Consider the following 20,102-nt stretch of genomic DNA (forward strand, 5'->3'; position numbering starts at 1 on the left):
AGCCCCGCATTGGGCTCCCTGCTCAGCAGGAAGCCCGCTTCTCCCTCTCCCGCTCCCCGTTTGTGTTCCCTCTCCAACTGTGTCTCTCTCTGTCAAATAAATAAATAAAATATTAAAAGAAAAAAAAGAATGATGTAGAACAGTATGCCTGCGAAAAATACTGTGGCTTTTATCTTCCCAGGTAGGTCTTCTATGATCACCTTTTGTCAAATAGCACACCCTGACCCTGTTGCTGTACCTCCCCCACCCCGCCCCGAAATACATAACGCTTTGTTTATTGCTTCTTGCTTCCTGTGCCTTTTCCACCATGTGGAATGTTAATGAGAAGAGGGATTTTGTCTACTTTGGTCAATGCCACTCAAAAACGTTTTTTTTTTTTTTTTTTTTTGATGAATAAATAAATAAATAAATGAGAAGTATAAGGACATCATTAAAAAATTCTCCTAATTACTAACATAAACTTCAGCAATAAGCATCTTCTGTGTCTAAACAAACAAACTAACCATGATAGCCCCAGGGGGATTCTCAATGCTTCAGCCAATGTTCCCTTACTCTCCTGTGTTTACAGGTAGCTTCATTGCACACGGCCAGCCGATCCTGATGCAAATGAAGCCTCGACATATTTTTATATTAAAAAAGTGAGGTATCCTAGGTGCCTTGGTGACTCAGCTGGTGGAGCGCCTGACCCTTGATTTCAGCTCAGGTCATGATCTCAGGGTCGTTGAGATCGAACTCCATGTCAGGCTTCATGCTTGGCATGGAGTCTGCTTGAGATTCTCTCTCTCTCTCCTTCTCCCTCTGCTCCTCCCCCTGCTTGCACTAAATAAATAAACAAACAAACAAATAAATAAATAAAATGAGGTATCCTAATAAAAAGGTAGTTAAAAGTGGAATTTTATTTTGTTTTTGCTGGTTGCTTATTTGCTTTTGCCCATATAATGGCCATAATGAACACAATATAAATTTATTTAGCCTAAAGTGTAGGTGGAGCGGTGCCTGGGTGGTACACTTGGCTAAACATCTGACTTTGGCTCCAGTCATGATCTCAGGGTCCTGGGACTGAGCCCTTCGAGGGGCTCCCTGCTCAGCTGGGAGCCTGCTTCTCTCCCTGCCCCAGACCCCCTCCACTCATGCTCTCTCTCTCTCCCAAATAAATAAAATCTTTACAAAAAAGTGTAGGTGGCAAAAAGTTATGGTTTGTGTCTTCTGTTCTTTATTCATGTCATAGGAAACCTCCCTCCCACACATTTCCCGTTCTCCTGCCTCTCATGTCTTAGCATCTTAGCCATTCAACATCTCTTAGCCTCAAGTGTTTTTTTCCAAACATAAAATAAGATATTCAGATTAGATGAACTCCAAGGATTAATCAAAAATGAAATTAAATCTATAGGAGCAACTCAAGAAGAAAACAGAATTATTTTATTATTTCCTTGCTCACAACACTCAGGTTCTCATTTGTCATTAAACTTAATGTCAAATCAATAGTTGTATTTTTAGTTTGGAATTTTATCCTCTGTTCTACCATTTTCCTTCCTAAGGAATCTCAAATTTAACTTACAGAATAGTGTGTTCACCTAATATGTTATTGAAAAATCTAATTTTATAGAGTGCCATTTAAACAGAAATGCCAATTTTCAGTAATAATGGTCACTATAATAATGTTTAATGCCTCAGTGACTTTTCACCAGCTAAAATGCCCTTTAGATATATATGCCTCCTTTATTTCAAATTCAAGAATGAATCATTACACTTTGATGAGCATTCCATCACACTGGACGTAATAGTTAAATTTTCCTGTTTAAGAGTCTCATTAATTTATCTCTGCTTTCCTGACTTCCCCTGATGTACTCATTCAGTGAAGAGCTACATGAAAACAAACAGCAATGGCTACAGAGCTCTAATGTAGATATTATTCAGGCTATGTAGATGCACAAGATCTCAAGGAGGTGACAGCCTCAAAAAACCAACAGTATCTGCAGGAACACAGCTACACTGCAACGTAGAATGATTCCAGTGCCACATGAGTGATGCAAAGGCAGTACTATCACAGGGCTGGGAAGAACTCCCTTTCGGCTGGACTGATCAGAAAGGTATCAAAGAAGAGGAATATGTGAGGCAAGCCTCAGTGGAAGGGAAAGGATATCAAGAGGTAGAACTGTAGGCTAGGCCCCCTAAAGCACACACTCTGCTGATGGTGCCTTGGATGGTATGAATGGGAGGGACCGAAGAGGCAGATGAGAAAGATGCCCACAGACATCCTGTCTTCCTGCCTCTCATGTCCACCAGGAGTGGTCAAAGGAATAAGAGTGTTGAGAAGGTGATGGCGGCAGAGGAAGTAAGATCACTGTCCCAGGGAGTAAGGTCATAAAATCTTCTTCCCATGGTTTCAGGAGGGTCTGAACTAGACCCTAGGGACTGAACTAGGAAGAATACTTACAGTCCTCCAAAGAACAATTTGATGGTCTCCTAATGCTAAGATTAAGTAATGAACAGATTAGAAAGCTCAGGCAGTGTTTCCTTAAATTGGCAATATTTTTTTTTTTAAGAAAATCTTTCCCAATATGACCTTTGCCCCTACCCACCAAGTGTGTGTGTATGTGTGTGTGTGTCTATGTCTAGAAAATAACTCTACTTCACTGCTATATACGTATACAAACACCTATCACACTTCAGGGAGTGGACGGCTTTAGGTAATGGAAATATTTTAAATAAAGCAAACTTATGAATAAATCATGGCCAATTGTTTGGGGATGATTGTGTACGTGTGGAACTGGCCTGATTCCTGCGTGCGAGATTCATCAGCAGCACTGGAAATGGGTCTGAGAAGAGGAAGATGGCATAGCCACACAGAGCACTGTGAGAAATGAGGCAAAAGGGCTTTGAACATGAAGTTGCCCCAAGCAGTCAAGAGAGATGATTTTTCAATCTGACATAATGGAAGTCCCTAGAGAGATCCATTTTTCATTCTGACATGACTAAGATAGTAAGTCACAAGTTAAAATACGTAATCTAAGGCCCAACACAAAGAAACCTATTTCTGTTTTAGAAATGGCAGAGTACATCCTGGTACATGTTGGTTTAAATGGACATTCTTTTCCTTAAAAAAGCAGCCCGAGACTTCAGTTCAAAAGAGTAATTTTTAAGAGTAGAACTCATTGAAAAAAACAAGAGCAAGTGGTATGTGAAGTTTGACTCTTTGAGGATACTCTGACATAAGCTCAGCCTTTGAGAAATTGTTTTTAATACACAAAAATAACGATAATGGAAAAAAATTAAATAAACAAATGAAATCCTCTGTAGTGAGATAGGAAGTTCCTTATCCTAAGTTTAGGCCTCCCATTTTACATCCCTTCGGCAAGCTGTCAGACAAGAAAATTATAATTGATAGTAATTTGGTAAAGTTTTAGTAGACCCAATATAATTCAGTTTTGATACCCACGAATCATACATAAAACAAATAAAAGCCAAATTAAAATAATAAGCCATGATAAATTTCATTTTCTTTTATTTATTTTACTGAGACCAATCTAGAATTACATACTGTTGGAAATGCAGAGAAAAAGGAAGAATGCAAATAGGAAAGGCATTATGGATATAATGACAAACGGGACATTTTTTAAAGGTTTCTCTGGAAAGTTGAAGGCATTAAAGCCCACATTCCTACCTGAGATGTCTGGATTGGAGCCAGGTTCACAAAGGTCACTTTAGATGATGTCACTGCCTATCATCCTCCATACTGTGGTTTAAGGGTTATTGGGTCTCCCTTCTTTGCTTTTTTTCTTTTTAAAGATTTTATTTATTTATCTGAGAGAGAGAGAAGGAGAGACAGAGAGCACGAGAGGGAAGAGGGTCAGAGGGAGAAGCTGACTCCCCGCCGAGCAGGGAGCCCGACGCGGGACTCAATCCCGGGACTCCAGGATCGTGACCTGAGCCGAAGGCAGTCGCTCAACCAACTGAACCACCCAGGCGCCCTCCCTTCTTTGCTTTATTGAGCTCAGTATGGTAATAACATACAGGTTTCCAAAAATTACCTACAGAAAATAAAAATTGTCACCATTTTCCCTCAACTGCTCAGAGAGGCAAAAGCCAACATAGCTCCTTGACTCAGTACTTTTTGCAGATATTTTTGGGTTTTTCACTTTTTCCCTGGAACCTACCTCATATTACAGCAATAATCTTACATTCTCCTTCAATAAGTAACTTCTGGAGCAAACTTTAGCTCTATATCATCAAGACACTCATCAGATAGATAAGGACAGATATATATCCTATTGCATATTAAACTCCAGAACTCTTTACCTCAGCTTTCAAAACCTCAACAGCATGCATACTATTTACCAATCACATATCCCATTACAGTTCAACATCATTTCTCCAGCACACTCAAAATTATTGATTTTGTCTCTATTTTACAGGATTTGCTTGTTCCCAACACTCTGCTTCTACACTGGCTCATCCTTACCCCTCGTAGTTTTTTTTCCCATTCTGCTGCTCGGTGCTCCTCTTCCCGTGCAGAACACAGATTTAAGTTCAGGTCAACAAGGGAATTTTGCCCTATTTAACTCATCTGCCTCTCCGGCTGCTCCCTATTTTATCTTTTCAACACTTCTTACCTCCTTTGGTAAAACACAAACATGTATGGGATTTTGTGTATGCTTAAGTTTCTATTTAATTTCCTTTTGTTGAACATACTTGGAGTCCTCCTTTTCTTTTGTATCATCCTTGTCTTCTGCAAGTGTGTGGATACTCAGTATCTAATAGAGTAAAATAATACCACCACGCTACTGCTCTCTACCATGGTCTAGGGACTTACAATCCTCTCTATTATAGTTATAGCTGCCTACGAATGGAATAGATCTGTTCATACTTTGTTGATGAATCCTTCAGTCATCTCTTTACTGTTGATTTTTTTGTCTTTTTCTATGAATCCAGATGCGACAGGGTCCGCCTGAGGCTCAGCATCACAGAAGTCATAAGGCTGTCCCTCCAAGTAATTAGATTTTCCATTACCTCACTCTGCTATCATTAGACCTTCAGCTAACACAAAAATCTCTCCCGGGATCCAGTCAATAATTCTCTGTATCGTTAGTTTTTAAGGGTCTTTTTGGGAGAAAAGGTTGGGAGAAATAAGGCAGGTGGATGAGCAGGAATTCAAACTGGAAAGGGTCAGAACTGACAGAAGAGGTGCCTCTCTCATGCCACCCATCCAGACATGGACAGATCTTGTCAAGTCTGTGATATGACACAGTCTGGGTTCTATTCCACTTGACAAAGGGGAGAAAAACAAAGACTTCCCTCCACTGTGACTAAGGGGATCCTCTCTTCTATTCTGTGAGTTACTTCCACCAATTGAAAAAAAAAAAAAAAGTGAAGTGATACCCAATATATTCCAGAATCTAGATCCCCAAACACAAAGAGCCAAACTCCCTTTCTCTAAACACTGCTTAAATGGTAAGCTGCCAATGACCCCGGTGCCATCAGGGTGACTATAACTACCTGGGATCTACCCTCTTCCAATGAAAGGCCTTAAAGCCCTTTTGGGGCATGGGGATCATTTTATCTTCACCCTTACATTCCCTCAACCTCTTAGACCCAAGTCCAAGGATAGCTTACAGAGTTAGTATACACCTCCTGCACTCCCAACAACCAGTACCCGCTCCCTGGCCCTTTCCCTCTGCCCCCAAATACACACTATCTTCTCAGAACAGTGAGTGTCCTTTAAATTGCACATGTATAGACCTGTCTTGACCACAAAGCTGCTACTTGGGCAACAGGAATAGCTTACGTGGAAACTTTCATCCTGGTTAATGTTTTTATTTTTTTTTCCTCAATTGTCGAATTTTCCCCTTCATGATTATTTCTTCTGAAACTGTTCATAAAAAAAAAAAAAAGAAACAAAACAAAAAACAAGTCCATGGACGTTCATCTCTCCCTGCATAGCTACAAGCTTTTTTGAGTTGCTTTAAATTGCAGTTGGTCAGGAACAGGGAGAGGAGGGTGACAAAGACTGACACGGATGAGCGTTCTGGAGCTATGGGTTCCAGGGTGGTTACAGGTAAGTGTCAATGCTCATCCGTGCTGCCCTGCAAAGTCACATCAGTGAAAGAAGTTGCTCATTTTGTAAACAAAACCTGCAAAGCTTCAGACCATTGCTGTAGCTTCTTAAGTAACCCTAGTTTTCTATTGGAAATTGTGGTTATGACAATTGCTTATTTTTTTAAAGGCTAGAAGATGCTGCTTCTATTAATGGCCAAAAAAAAAAAAAAAAAAAAAGTTATTTCCTACAGGACAGAAGCAAGCACGCAGACCACAGAACTTGAGGTCCAGAAGGGGACTGTGTAGAAACCAATCCTTATAGATGGAGAAATAGAGGCCATGAGAGACGTGTCAGAGCGTGATTTTTCCCATAACTCCCACTCACCACCCACAGGATTCTCCCGGCCCTTCCTGGTTCTTTTGGTTCTTCCTCTCACACAATAAAACCCACAATCTATCTTGCAGGCACCACTAACTCTTCAGATCCACGGGTCATTATTGGGTCCTAACCCCCAACTTGGAAAAAATATTACCACGAGGCTGTGGCTCAGAAGGTCAGTGTTTCTTTTGAACTATTTTACCAGGCAGCTATTTCCAAACGCCTTTTTTTTCTGTATCTGCAAATCATTTTTCAGATGCTTTCATTTGTCATAGAAGTCACTACCTCCTTACTGTAAGCTTGTTTTCAGATAGTTTTATATTTCCCTGTGATTCCATGCTATTAAATCCTTCAAAGTACATAATGCCTACTGGAAATAAATTATGCTAACTTAAATTGCTCTCTGCCACTCCTGTCCCGCCTAACTACCTTAATTCCCTTTATTTTATTTATGAAACACTGTTATTAGCCTCCAAGGCTTTCAGGACATGATACCTATGATAATAATTTCAAATTCAACAATTTCCATTACTCTCATATAATAAAAGTGAGATAAAACCGTAGAAATGTCGAGGCAGCACAGCCCCTTGTTAACATTCAGGTTCTGGAGTCACTCCTGGTGCAGCCATATTAGCAATTTCACTCTCAGAGTTTCAGCATTTGTAAGATGAGAACAACCTCAACTCCTACAGTCTTTGGAACAATAATACACACAAAGCATGAGCACAGTTCTTGCCCTACACTAATGCTCAGGTCACTGTCAACAGGCCCCCTTGCTTACTCAAATGAATGCTTGAAAAAATGGGCAAACCAACTAGCTAGTGATAAACAAAGGCAAATAAATAATATTGCCCAGTGAATGATTTCCTTGAAATTATCAGATTGGAAAATAAGTATAATCCCTATGGAATTCTATAGTTTAGTGAAGCAGATATTCTTATACTCTTGCTGATGGGATTCTTTTGGCATAGACTGTTTTTTGTTTGTTTATTCATTTGGGGTGTGTGTGTGTGTGTGTGTGTGTGTGTGTGTGCGCTTTGCATCTCATACTCCTTTTTCCCCACATCCAAATCTGATATTAATCATCCATTGGTTTCTTTTAAAATATTATCTTACTGCTTATACATACATATAAGTGTACATACAGGTACATGTACACATATGCACATATTTACATATATGCATATATACAGGGTATACACACAGCACACATGAGAGAGAGAAGACACATTAATTTTGGTTATTTTGTTCTCTAGAGATGTGGAGTTTACATACTATTTTACTACCAAGAATCATCAATATTGTTCATTCATACTGACTGCTGTATAATATTTCATTGGGAGGATATAACATTGCTTTTTTTTCAACTCTCCAGATAATGGGTACTTAGATGTCTCCAAATTTCTATTATCATGAACTTTCTTGTATATATATCCTGTTGTACAAGAATTCTCATAGGTACTTGGGAGGCGAGTTGCTGAATTACCAGATATATAAATGTTCAGTCTTAGAATATGAAATTGAACTGTTTTCCAGAGTGGTTTCATGACTTTAAACTCCCAATGGAAATGTCTAAGAGGATCCAGTGTAACATACTCAGCACCTGATATTATCACACTTTTAAAGGTTCACCAACTGAATACGTATAAAGTGGTATATCATCAGTGTCTTCATTTGCATTTTTTCAGTCATTAAGTTTTTTACATATTTATTGGCCATAGTGTTTCTTCTTTTGTGAAATGCTGGTTCATGTAGGTTTACACAGTTTTCTTTTTGATTGTTTGTAATTTGTGGCAAATGTCTAAAAATACGAATACTTTTGGCACAGCATTTTTAATTCTAAGTACTTATCATATGGACACAAATTTTCAAACTATGCCTAAAGGCATTAATTAAACCTATTTGTAGCAGAAAAATGCAGTAAATAAGCTAAACATCCAATAAATGGAGACTATCTAAATAAATTATGAAAATAAATTTTAAAAAGGAATGATTTATATGCATTAAGGAATGATGGTGATTATGTGTATGGAATCAGAGAAAGATATTCCCAATCAGATATTAAGAAAAAAGAGATGCTCATAAAAATATAAATACATCATAATTCCCTTGTGTGTATATGTCTGTGCACATGTGTGTGTACCTACATACTAAAAGCAGAAGGAAACACACCATGCTATTAATAGTTCTTGCCTCTGGGTGGAGGGATTTAGAATGACTTATATATTCTTTTGTTTTTGTTTATCTAGTTTTCTTATTTTTGTATACTGAATTTCATCATTATACCATTAAACTGTGTCTATACGTTAGATATAGAAAGTCACAGTAATTGGGTTGCCTGGCTCAGCCGGTAGAGCATGCGACACTTGATCTCGGGGTCATGAGTTTGAGCTCCACATTGGGTGTAGAGATTACTTAAAAAAGCAAGTCACAGATATCTTAGATAATGTACCTCAAAGCACATAGACAGTAAGTGGCAGAGTTAAGCCTAGAAGCCAAACATCCCCAGATTACCAACCTCTTAGCATCTGTTATTCTTTACTCAGTTCACTGGGGTCCTGTTGCAGAAATGTTAATATTTGTGTCCTTCTGGTCAAGTGTTAACCTTTGTAATGGTAGTAAAAATGACCTCTCCCTGCCTAACAGGGATAACTAGTTGTATTGGCATAAAGAAATATCATGGAATGATAATAAATTGGGTGGTGGGGTGGGTGGGAAGAAATCCAACTCTTCCTGTGCATGTACTTAATTTAAAATGAAGAGTTTATATGGAGCCAATCTAAGGAAGGAGGCTTTTTCTCACAGACCTCAAGTATTTTTTGAAATAAAGAAAGATCTTCCATTAGCATAATTACAAAGGTCATTGCCCCGTATGTTCTTTTAATAGTCTGATGACAGATTAGTAAGACTATCATTAACCTAGCACTTGGCTCACATGCCTGGGTGTGAAAAAGCCAGTGGATTTTTAGGCGAATGAATAGCCAGGTGCTTTAATTTTAATGTTATTAAATTGAATTTTACTATTTTTCAATTCTTTATTTTCACAGTCTCTATTCCTCATGCCCTTTCTCATTATTTTACATAAAATTCTAACCTTGTCTCAGATTATTCCCATGATGGTTCCTGATTAAAACACAATAAAGACCAAATTAAGGGTAAGCAGAATATAAAAGGTGACAAGGTATCAAGGGGACCATTAATCTATCCTCAGATGAAACTGCTAAGTCTGTTGAAAATAATTCCTCAAACCCAGTATAACCCTGGGTTACACCATAGTCAGGGAAAGAGGAGTCAAAGCTTGTTTTTTATAAACTGAGATAAAAATATTATCTGAGTTAAGGTGTACCCAAGAAATTAAAGAGACACAAAGGAAAGACAAACTGGAATGTAATGTTGAGTCCAGAATTTAAATGTTAACTACTACTATGAGCTCTTCTCACTGCACTAATTTTCCTATTCCTATTACTGTATCTTCTTATTTTTAGTGTTGTTGGTCACCATATCCCTCGTGGCTGTTGCAACTACTGCTACATCTGAATCTGTGTCTACTAAGCATTTGCTATCTTTCTAATACACCCATAACATCCTCATCCTCATGAATAACTGCGAACAAGACTGAAATAGACTATATTTAATTTAAAAATGTTTATAAAACTCATAGCTCTCTTATAAGCCATTCAGGAAGATTTCAAAAGCATTATGTTCTATCACAGGCCTAAATATTTGTCAATAATGAATTCCTTATCAAGTTATGCTAGGTTTTAGGTTTTTCTTGATAACATTAAGGCACTTAAAAACATTAATTGCTTACTGTATCAAGATCTCCTGATGTTTTGCTAAGTCTTTGCTTGGTCACTGAAAACCCCCAAGCTTCTCTATCTTTGCCTTTAAACTCCTAGGCTTAAGGCAAACCCTCAGTAACATGTTTAATGTATGCATGAGACCAAAGGGCTATATATTTACATATAGTCGATAGGACGATATTTATAACAGACTGATTTTGTGTTTTAAAACAAGACTATCCTGCTGTGATACCAAAAATATTATGGGAAGGGAGTGTAATGTTAGCAAGATGGCAGAATAAGAAATTCTTGTTTGGGTTCCCTTCATAGAAAACCAACTTCTCAACAATACAAAGACAAAATGCCCCATTTGCACAGTGAACAATCAACAAAACTAAAATGCAACCTACAGAATGGGAGAGGATATTTGCAAATGGCATATCTAATAAAGGGTTGGTATCCAAAATATATAAAGAACTGATGCAACTCAACACCCCTCCCCAAAAAAATCCAATTAAAAATAGGCAGAAGACATGAACAGACATTTCTCCAAAGAAGACATACAGATGGCCAACAGACACATGACAAGATGCTCAGTATTACTCATCATCAGGGAAATGTAAATCAAAAGTACAATAAGATCACCTCACACCTGTCAGAATGACTAAAATCAACAACACAAGAAACAACAGGTGTTGGTGAAGATGTGGAGAAAAAGGAACCTTCTTGCACTGTTTGTGAGAAGACAAATAGGTATAGCCAATGTTGAAAACAGTATGGAGGTTCCTCAAAAAGTTAAAAATAGAACTACCCTATGATCTAGCAATTGCACTACTGGGTATTTGCCCAAAGAATACAAAAACACTAATTCAAAGAGATACATGCACCCCTATATTTATAGCAGCATTATTTATAATAGCCAAGGTATGGAAGCAGTGCAAGTATCTATCAACTGATGAATGGATAAAGAAGATGTGATATATATACCTGTGTGTACATATGTGCATGCACACGCAAAATGGATATAAAAAAAGAATAAAATTTTGCCATTTGCAGCAACATGGATGGAAATGGAGAGTATAAAGTTAAGCAAAATAAGCCAGTCAGAGAAAGACAAATACCATATGATTTCACTCATAGGTAAAATTTAAGAAATACAACAAATGAGCAAAGGGGGGAAAAAAGAGGGAGATGGAGAAAAACCAAGAAAAAGACTCCTAAGTATAAAGAACAAACTGACTGTTTGGGGTGGGGTGGGTGGAGGGATAGGTTAAGTAGTTGATGGGGATTAAGAAGTGCACTTGTCGTGATGAGCATGGGTGATGTATGGAATTGTTCATTATATTGTACACCTGGAACTAATATAACACTGGATGGAATTAAAATAAAAACTTAAAAGATATAAATAATAAAAATAAAAAAATAATAAAAGACTGAAATGCCTTTACAAAAACTCCAGAAACCAGTGAAGAAGTCACAAGTACACCAGGTGCACATAAAGTTGAGAACAGTCACATTGAAAAAGGTAAGAAAAGCCATCTCATTCTACCTGTGATTGCCCTCCCCCAAGCTGGCCCAGCTCAGCCTGACTGGGAGAAAACACCCAACTTGAAGTTTCTCCCTTGAGAGGCAAAGAGAAGAGTATACAGTGTGTTTAATATTCTGGCTTTTTGGAGGACTGTCCAAGGGACTGGTTTCTGTCTTGTCTCACTGGAAGGGCTGACACAACTGGAATACTTTGGATGTCTGGGCATCTCTGAGAACAAAAGAAAGCTAAGCGTCTTGCTGTAGCACCAAAGACCCTGCTATACCATAGACTGATGGCAGGGAGAGAAAGAAATTATGTGTATCCAAAAAAGAAACTGGCAAATCTCTCCAACTGGGAGATTATACCCACACAGGCTATGGAAGACACATTCCCATTAAAAGTTTAAGAGAGCCACAGAATCTTTAGCCAGGTTAATTGGTGAAAGTCACCCCTATACAAAGGCAGTCTGTAAAGACTGGTAGAGGTGGCTCTTTTTTCAAATGCCCAAGTCTCAGGGGAAAAAAATGTAATGCATGTTAAGAAACAGGAAAACATGACCCAATCAAAGGAAGAAAATCAACCTTAAAGAAACAGAGATGTATGAATTACCTGACAGAGAATTCAAAATAACTGGTTTGAAGATCAATAATCTTGAACAGAACATACATAAATAGCTAAATGAAATCAGAAAAGAAACATGTGAACAGAATGAGTATTTCCACAAAGAATGTTAAAAAAGAATCAAAGAAATTCTGGAGCTGAAGAATACCATAACTGAAATAAGAAATTTCCCAGAGTGGTTCAACCACAGACTTGATCAAGTGAAAAAAAGAATCAGCAATTTCAAAGAGATCATTTGAAATGATCAAGTTAGAGCAAAAGAAAAGTGAAGAAAACTTAAGGGATTTATGGGAAACCACCAAGAGGACCAAAATCCACAGTATGAGGGTTCTGAAAGAACGGAGAGAACATAATGGAAGAAATAATGGGGGTGCCTGCCTGGCTCAGTCAGTAGGGCATGGGACTCTTGATCTTGGGGTTGTGAGTTCAGGCCCCATGTTGGGTGTAGAGATTCCTTAAAAGTAAAATCTTAAAAATAAATAAAAGAAAGAAAAAAGAAATAATGCATGAAAACTTTCCAAATTACAGGAAGAAAACAGACATCTGAATTCAAGAAGCTCAACAGATTCCAACAAGGAATAAACTAAGAGAAGCCCACAGTGAGACACATAGTAATTCAACTGTCAGTAGTCAAAAGTAAAGAGAAAATCTTAAAAGCAGCAAGAGAAAACCAATTCATCATATACAAGGGGCTTCTAATAAGATTATAAGCAGATTTCTCAATAGAAATCTTACAGGCAAAGGGGTGGGATGATAGAGTCAAAGTACTAAAAGAAAAAACAAATAAACAAAACAAAACAAAACAAAAAAACAAACTCTGCTGACCAAGAATATTATATTTGGAAAACAGTACTTCTAAAATGAAGGTGAAATAAAAGATAAACAAAAGCTGAAGGAGATTACTCACCACCAAAACCTGCCTTACAAGAAATGGTGAAGCGAGTTCTTTAAGTTGAAACAAAAGGATGCTATACAACAACATGAAAACATACCAACATATATAGCTCTCTGATAAAGGGAAACATATAGACAAACAGAATCCTAAAGACTGTAATGGTATTGTGTAAATAACTTTTAACTCTGATTTAGAATTGAAGATAAAAGCATTAAAAATCACTCTACCCATATAAGCATGTTAATAGATGAACAGTATAAAAAATGTAATCCGTGACATCAAGAACATGAAGTAGGAGACAATGTGAAGGAACAGAGGCTTTGCATGAAATCAGAATTAAGTTGTTATCAACTTAAAATAGATTGTTCTAACTATAAGATGTTTAGATGTTTTATGTAATCTTTATGGTAACCACATGCACACACACACACAAACCTATGAAACATACTAAAAAATAAAAGAGAAAGGAATCAAATCATGGCAGTACAAAAAAATCAATGAAACACAAAATAGGGTAGCAAGTAAGACAATTATAAGACATACAGAAAGCAATTAACAAATGCCAATAATAAGTTCTTCCTTATGAGTCATTACTTTAAATGTAAATGGATTAAAATCCTCAATCAAAAGACATGGAATAGCTGAATGGATTAAAACAAAACCAACTCTATGTTGTCTACAAGAGACTCCTTTTAGATATAAGGACACACATAGGCTGAAAGTGAAAGGATATAAAAAAGGATTCTCTATACAAATAGTAATCAAAATAGAGCAAGGGTAGCTATACTTGTATGAGACAAAAATAGACTGTAAGTCAAAAATTATCATAGGAGACAAAGAAGGACATTATATAATGATAAAAAGTTCAATGCATCAGAAAGATATAACAATTGCATATGTACCTAACATCAGAGCACCAAATTACCTGAAACAAACTTTGACAAAACTGAAGTGAAAAATGGATGGTAATGTAACAGTAGGAGATTTCAATATCCCACTTTCCATAATGGATAGAATAATGAATCAGAAGATCAGTAAGGAAATGGAGGACTTGAAAAGCACTATAGACCAATTGGATCTAACAAACATATACAAAACACTCTATCCAACAATACATGTTCTTAAGTGTGTACAAAACATTCTCAGGACAGATATGTTAGGCCACAAACCAAGTCATAACAAATTTAAAAAGACTGAGATTATATGAAGTATTTTCTGAACACAATGTAATGAAACCAGAAATCAATAATAAAAATAAACCTAACCAAAGAGGTAAAGGACCTAAACTTTAGGAACTACAGAACACTCATGAAAGAAATTGAAGAAGGCACCAAAAGATGGAAAAACATTCCATGCTCATGGATCGGAAGAATAAACATTGTTAAAATGTCTATGCTACCCAGAGCAATTATACCTTCAATGCCATCTTGATCAAAATTCCAATGACATTTTTCAAAGTGCTGGCACAAACAATCCTAAAATTTGTATGGAATCAGAAAAGACCTTGAATCGCCAAGGAAATGTTGAAAAAGAAAAACAAAGCTGGGGGCATCACGTTACCCGATTTCAAGCTATATTACAAAGCTGTGATCACCAAGACAGCATGGTACTGGCACAAAAACAGACATAAGACCAATGGAACAGAATAGAGAGCCCAGATATGGACCCTCAACTCTATGGTCAAATAATCTCCCACAAAGCAGGAAAAAATATGCAATGGAAAAAAGACAGTCTCTTCAATAAATGGTGCTGGGAAAATTGGACAGCCACGCGCAGAAGAATGAAACTCAACCATTCTGTAACACCATACACAAAGATAAACTCAAAATGGATGAAAGACCTCAATGTGAGACAGGAATCCATCAAAATCCTAGAGGAGAACATAGGCAGTAACCTCTATGACATTGGCCACAGCAACTTCTTTCAAGATACATCTCCAAAAGCCAGTGAAACTAAAGTAAAAATGAACTTTTGGGACTTCATCAAGATAAAAAGCTTCTGCACAGCAAAGGAAACGGTCAACAAAACAAAGAGGCAACCCACAGAATGCGAGAAGATATTTGCAAATGACACTATAGATCAAGGGCTGGTATCCAAGATCTATAAAGAACTTCTCAAACTCAACACCCAAACAACAAATAATCAAGTCCAAAAATGGGCAGAAGACATGAAAAGACATTTCTCTGAAGAAGACATAAAAATATCTAACAGACACATGAAAAAGTGTTCATCATCATTAGCTATCAGGGAAATTCAAATCAAAACCACATTGTGATACCACCTTACACCAGTTAGAATGGCAAAAATGGACAGGGAAAGAAACAACAAACGTTGGAGAAGTTGTGGAGAAAGGGGAACCCTTTTATACTGCTGGTGGGAATGCAAGTTGGTACAGCCACTTTGGAAAACAGTGTGGAGGTTCCTCAAAAATTTAAAAATAGAGCTACCCTATGACCCAGCAATTGCACCACTGGGTATTTACCCCAAAGACACAGATGTAGTGAAAAGGGCCATATGCACCCCAATGTTCATAGCAGCAATGTCTGCAATAGCCAAACTGTGGAAAGAGCCGAGATGCCCTTCAACAGATGACTGGATAAAGAAGATGTGGTCCATACATACAATGGAATATTACTCAGCCATCAGAAAGGATGAATACCCAACTTCTACATCAACATGGATGGGACTGGAGGAGATGATGCTAAGTAAAATAAGTGAAGCGGAGAAAGTCAATTATCACATGGTTTCACTTATTTGTGGATCATAAGGAATAGCATGGAGGACATTAGGAGAAGGAAGGGAAGAATGAAGGGGGGGAAATCGGAGGGAGAGATGAACCGTGAGAGACTATGGACTCTGAGAAATAAATTGAGGGTTTTAGAGGGGAGAGGGTGGGGGGATGGGTTAGCCTGGTGATGGGTATTAAGGAGGGCACATACTGCATGGAGCACTGGGTGTGATACGAAAACAATGGATCGTGGATCACCACATCAAAAACTAATGATGTATTCTATGGTGCCTAACATAACATAATAAAATAAAATAAAATTTAAAAAATTAAGAAAATAAAAATAAACTAAAAAATTCACAAATTTGTGGATATTAAACAGCACATATTTGAGTAACCAGTGGGTCAAAGAAGAAGTTACAAGAAAAATTGGAAAATATCTTGAGACAAATGAAAATAAAAACACAATATACCAAACTTACAGGATGCAGCAAAAAAGTAATACTAAAAGGGAACTTTATAGTAGTTAATGTCTACCTTGAAAAAGAATAAAGATCTGGAATCAAAGGGCCTAATTTATACCCTATACAAGTAGAAAAAGAAGAACAAACCCCAAAGAAAAAAATAATAAAGATTAGAGAAGAAACATATAAAATAGGGAAGAGAATTATAATAGAAAAATATCAACAAAACTAAGAGTTTTTTAAAAGATGAACACAATTGACAAACATTTAACTACATTAAGAATTAAAAGAGAAGACTCAACAAAAGTCAGAAATGAAAGAGGAAACATTACAGCTGATAATACAAAAACAAAAAAGGATTATGAAACACTACTATAAACATACAACCTTGAATCAGGAAGAAGTAAAAAATCTGAACATACATGTAATCAGTAACCAAGATTGAATCAATTATCAAAAGCCTCTCCATAAAGAAAAGTCCAGAACCAGATGGCTTTACAGGCATTTTCTACAAAATATTTTTTTAAATAATTAACACCAATCCTTCACAAACTGTTCCAAAAAACTGAAGAGGAAGAAACACTTTCAAACTTATTTTATGAGGCCAATATTAGCTGATACAAAAGCCAGACAAAAATACTATGAGAAAACTACAGTCCAATGTCTCTGATAAATATTTATGCAAAATCCTCAACAAAATTCTAGGAAACCAAATTTAACAGCATATTAAGAGGATGATGTACCATGATCAAGTGCGATTTATCCCTAGAATGCAAGGATGGTTCAACATATAAAAATCAATATGATATATCACGTTAACAAAACAAAACATAAAAGTCAAATTGTCATCTCAACTGATGCCAAAAAAAGCATTTGACAAAATTCAACACCCTTTAATTATAAAACACTCAACAAATTAGGAATAGAAGAAAATTACCTCAACAAAATAAAGGACATGTATGGAAAGACCATGGCTAATATCATACTCAATGGAAAACCTGAAAGCTTCTCCATTAAGATCAGGAACAAGGCAAGGATGACTATTCTTACCACTTCTATTCATCATAGTACTGGAAATCAAACAAAAATAAATAAAAGGCATCCAAATTCAAAAGGAAGGAATAAAATTGCATTTGCAAATGGCATGATGCTATATGTAGAAAACTTGAAAGGGGGCCCCTGGGTGGCTCAGTCGTTAAGCATCTGCCTTCCGCTCAGGTCATGATCCCAGGATCCTGGGGTCTAGCCCTTCATCCGGCTCCCTGATCGGCGGGAAGCCTGCTTCTCCCTCTCCCACTCCCCCTGCTTGTATTCCCTCTCTTGCTGTATCTCTCTCTGTCAAATAAATAAATTCTTTAAAAAAAAAAAAAAAGAGGGGCACCTGGGTGGCTCAGTCGTTAAGCGTCTGCCTTCGGCTTGGGTCATGATCCCAGGGTCCTGGGATTAAGCCCCACATCAGGCTCCCTGCTCGGTGGGGAGCCTGCTCCTCCCTCTCCCACTCCCCCTGCTTGTGTTCCCTCGATCACTGTGTCTCTCTCTGTCAAATAAATAAAATCTTTAAGAAAAAAAAGAAAACTTGAAAGTTTCTTAAAAACTAAAAACTAAAAAAAAAAAAATAAATAATAAGCCCTCTCAGAACCAATACATGAATTCAGTGCAAAATTACAAGACACAAAACCATCACACAAAAATCAGTATGTTTCTATACAATCACAATGAACTACCTAAAAAGAAAATTAAGAAAACATTCTCATTCACAATAGCCTCAGAGAGAATAAAATACTTAGGAATAAACAACCAAAGAAGCAAAAGACTTGGACACCTAAAGTATAAAACTGATGAAACAAACTGAAGCAACACAAATAAATGGAAAGATAATCTGTGCTCATACAAAGGAAAACAATACTGTTAAACTCTCCATACTATGCAAAGTGATCTACAGATTCCATGCAATCCCTATCAAAATTCTGATCGAATTTTTTTAAAAATAGAAAAATATTCTAAAAATTCCATGAAAACACAAAGGACCAAACAATCCTGTAAGAAAGTAAAACAAAGGTGGCGGCCTTACACTTCCTGATACCAAAACATATTATAAAGAGACAGTGATTAATACAGTATGATACTAACATAATGACAGACATATAGGTCAATGGAACAGGATAGAGAGCCCAGAAATAATCTTTCACAGATATGGTCAAATGATCATCAATAAGGTCACCAAGGCTGCACAGTGGGGAAAGGATAGTCTTGTCAACAAATGGTGTTGAAAAAAACTAGATATGACATACAATAGAATGAAGTCAGATTCTTACCTTACACAATATACAAAAATTAACTCAAAATGGATTAAAAACCTAAATGTAACAACTGAAACTATAAAATTCCTGGAAGAAAACATAGGGAAAAAGCTTCAAGACAATGGATCTGATAATGATTTCTTGGATTGGACACTAAAAGCACAAACAACAAAAGTAGAGATTACAAGGATTACAGCAAAATTGAATCTCCTGCATAACAAAGGAAACAATCAAAAGAGTGAAAAGACACTGACAAAATGGAAGAAAATATATGTAAAACATGTCTGGTAAGGGGTTAAGATCCAGAATATATAAAGAATTCCTACAACTCAACAACAACAAAAAAACACATAACCCAATTAAATAATAGGCAAAGGATTGTATGGAAATTTTCCAAAACATCAAAATAGATTCATTATTTGATCCAAGAATATCACTTCTTGGTATATATCCAAAAGAATTGAGAGTAGGATCTCCAAAAGATATTTGCATCCCATTTTCATTGCAGCATTATTCAAAAAAAAAAAAAAAAAAAACTAAGAGATGGAAATAGCCTTAATTTCAAGACAGATGAATGGATAAAGAAAGTGTGGCATATACATACAATGGAATATCGTAAACTAGGAAATCCTGTTATATGCTACAATATAGATGAATCTTAAGGACATTATGCTAGTCGCAAAAAGACAAACACTGCACGATTCTACTTATATGAGGTATCTAAAGTAGTCAAATTAACAAAAAAGGAGAGTAGGATGTGGTTAGCAAGGTTGGGGAGGAGGGAGAATTAGGGTGTTGTTGTTCAATGGGTATAGATTTTCAGTTTTGTGAGATAAAACCATTCTAAAGATCGGTTGCATCACAATGTGCATATAATTAACACTACCATGCAGCATATTTAAAAATAGATAAGATGGCAACTTTTTATGTTATTTTCTTTACCACAATAAAAAATAATGTTATAGGAAGGGAACATTAACATAGTGGTAACAAGCACAGGCTTTGGATTCCAACTAATTTGGGCTTAAGCCTGGCTGTAGTCTCATACTAGTCATGTGGGCCTAGTAATTTACTTAACCCCTCAGTCAGGCTTCCTATTTAGTAAAACCAGGATAATAACTATTCCTACCTTGTATAACTATTGTAAGAAACATTGAGATAAGTGTGAAATACTGAGATCGATGTTAGGTCATTGGTAAGCACTGAACCAATGGTAGCATTAACTGTATGACCAGGAGGTCAGGAAGAGAAGTACCACTGCAGGATTGGGGAAGAGACTGGTGGCTTCCTGAAAACTCTGATGTTGGTGGAGATTTGTGGGTGAATGTTTGAAGACCAGTTATATCCAAATTATTGTTGTTCCCAACTC

The sequence above is a fragment of the Eumetopias jubatus genome, unplaced genomic scaffold (assembly GCF_037043125.1).
Source record: "Eumetopias jubatus isolate StellerSeaLion01/CBP00866 unplaced genomic scaffold, mEumJub1_p1.0 scaffold_1, whole genome shotgun sequence".
Taxonomy (NCBI): Eukaryota; Metazoa; Chordata; class Mammalia; order Carnivora; family Otariidae; genus Eumetopias; species Eumetopias jubatus.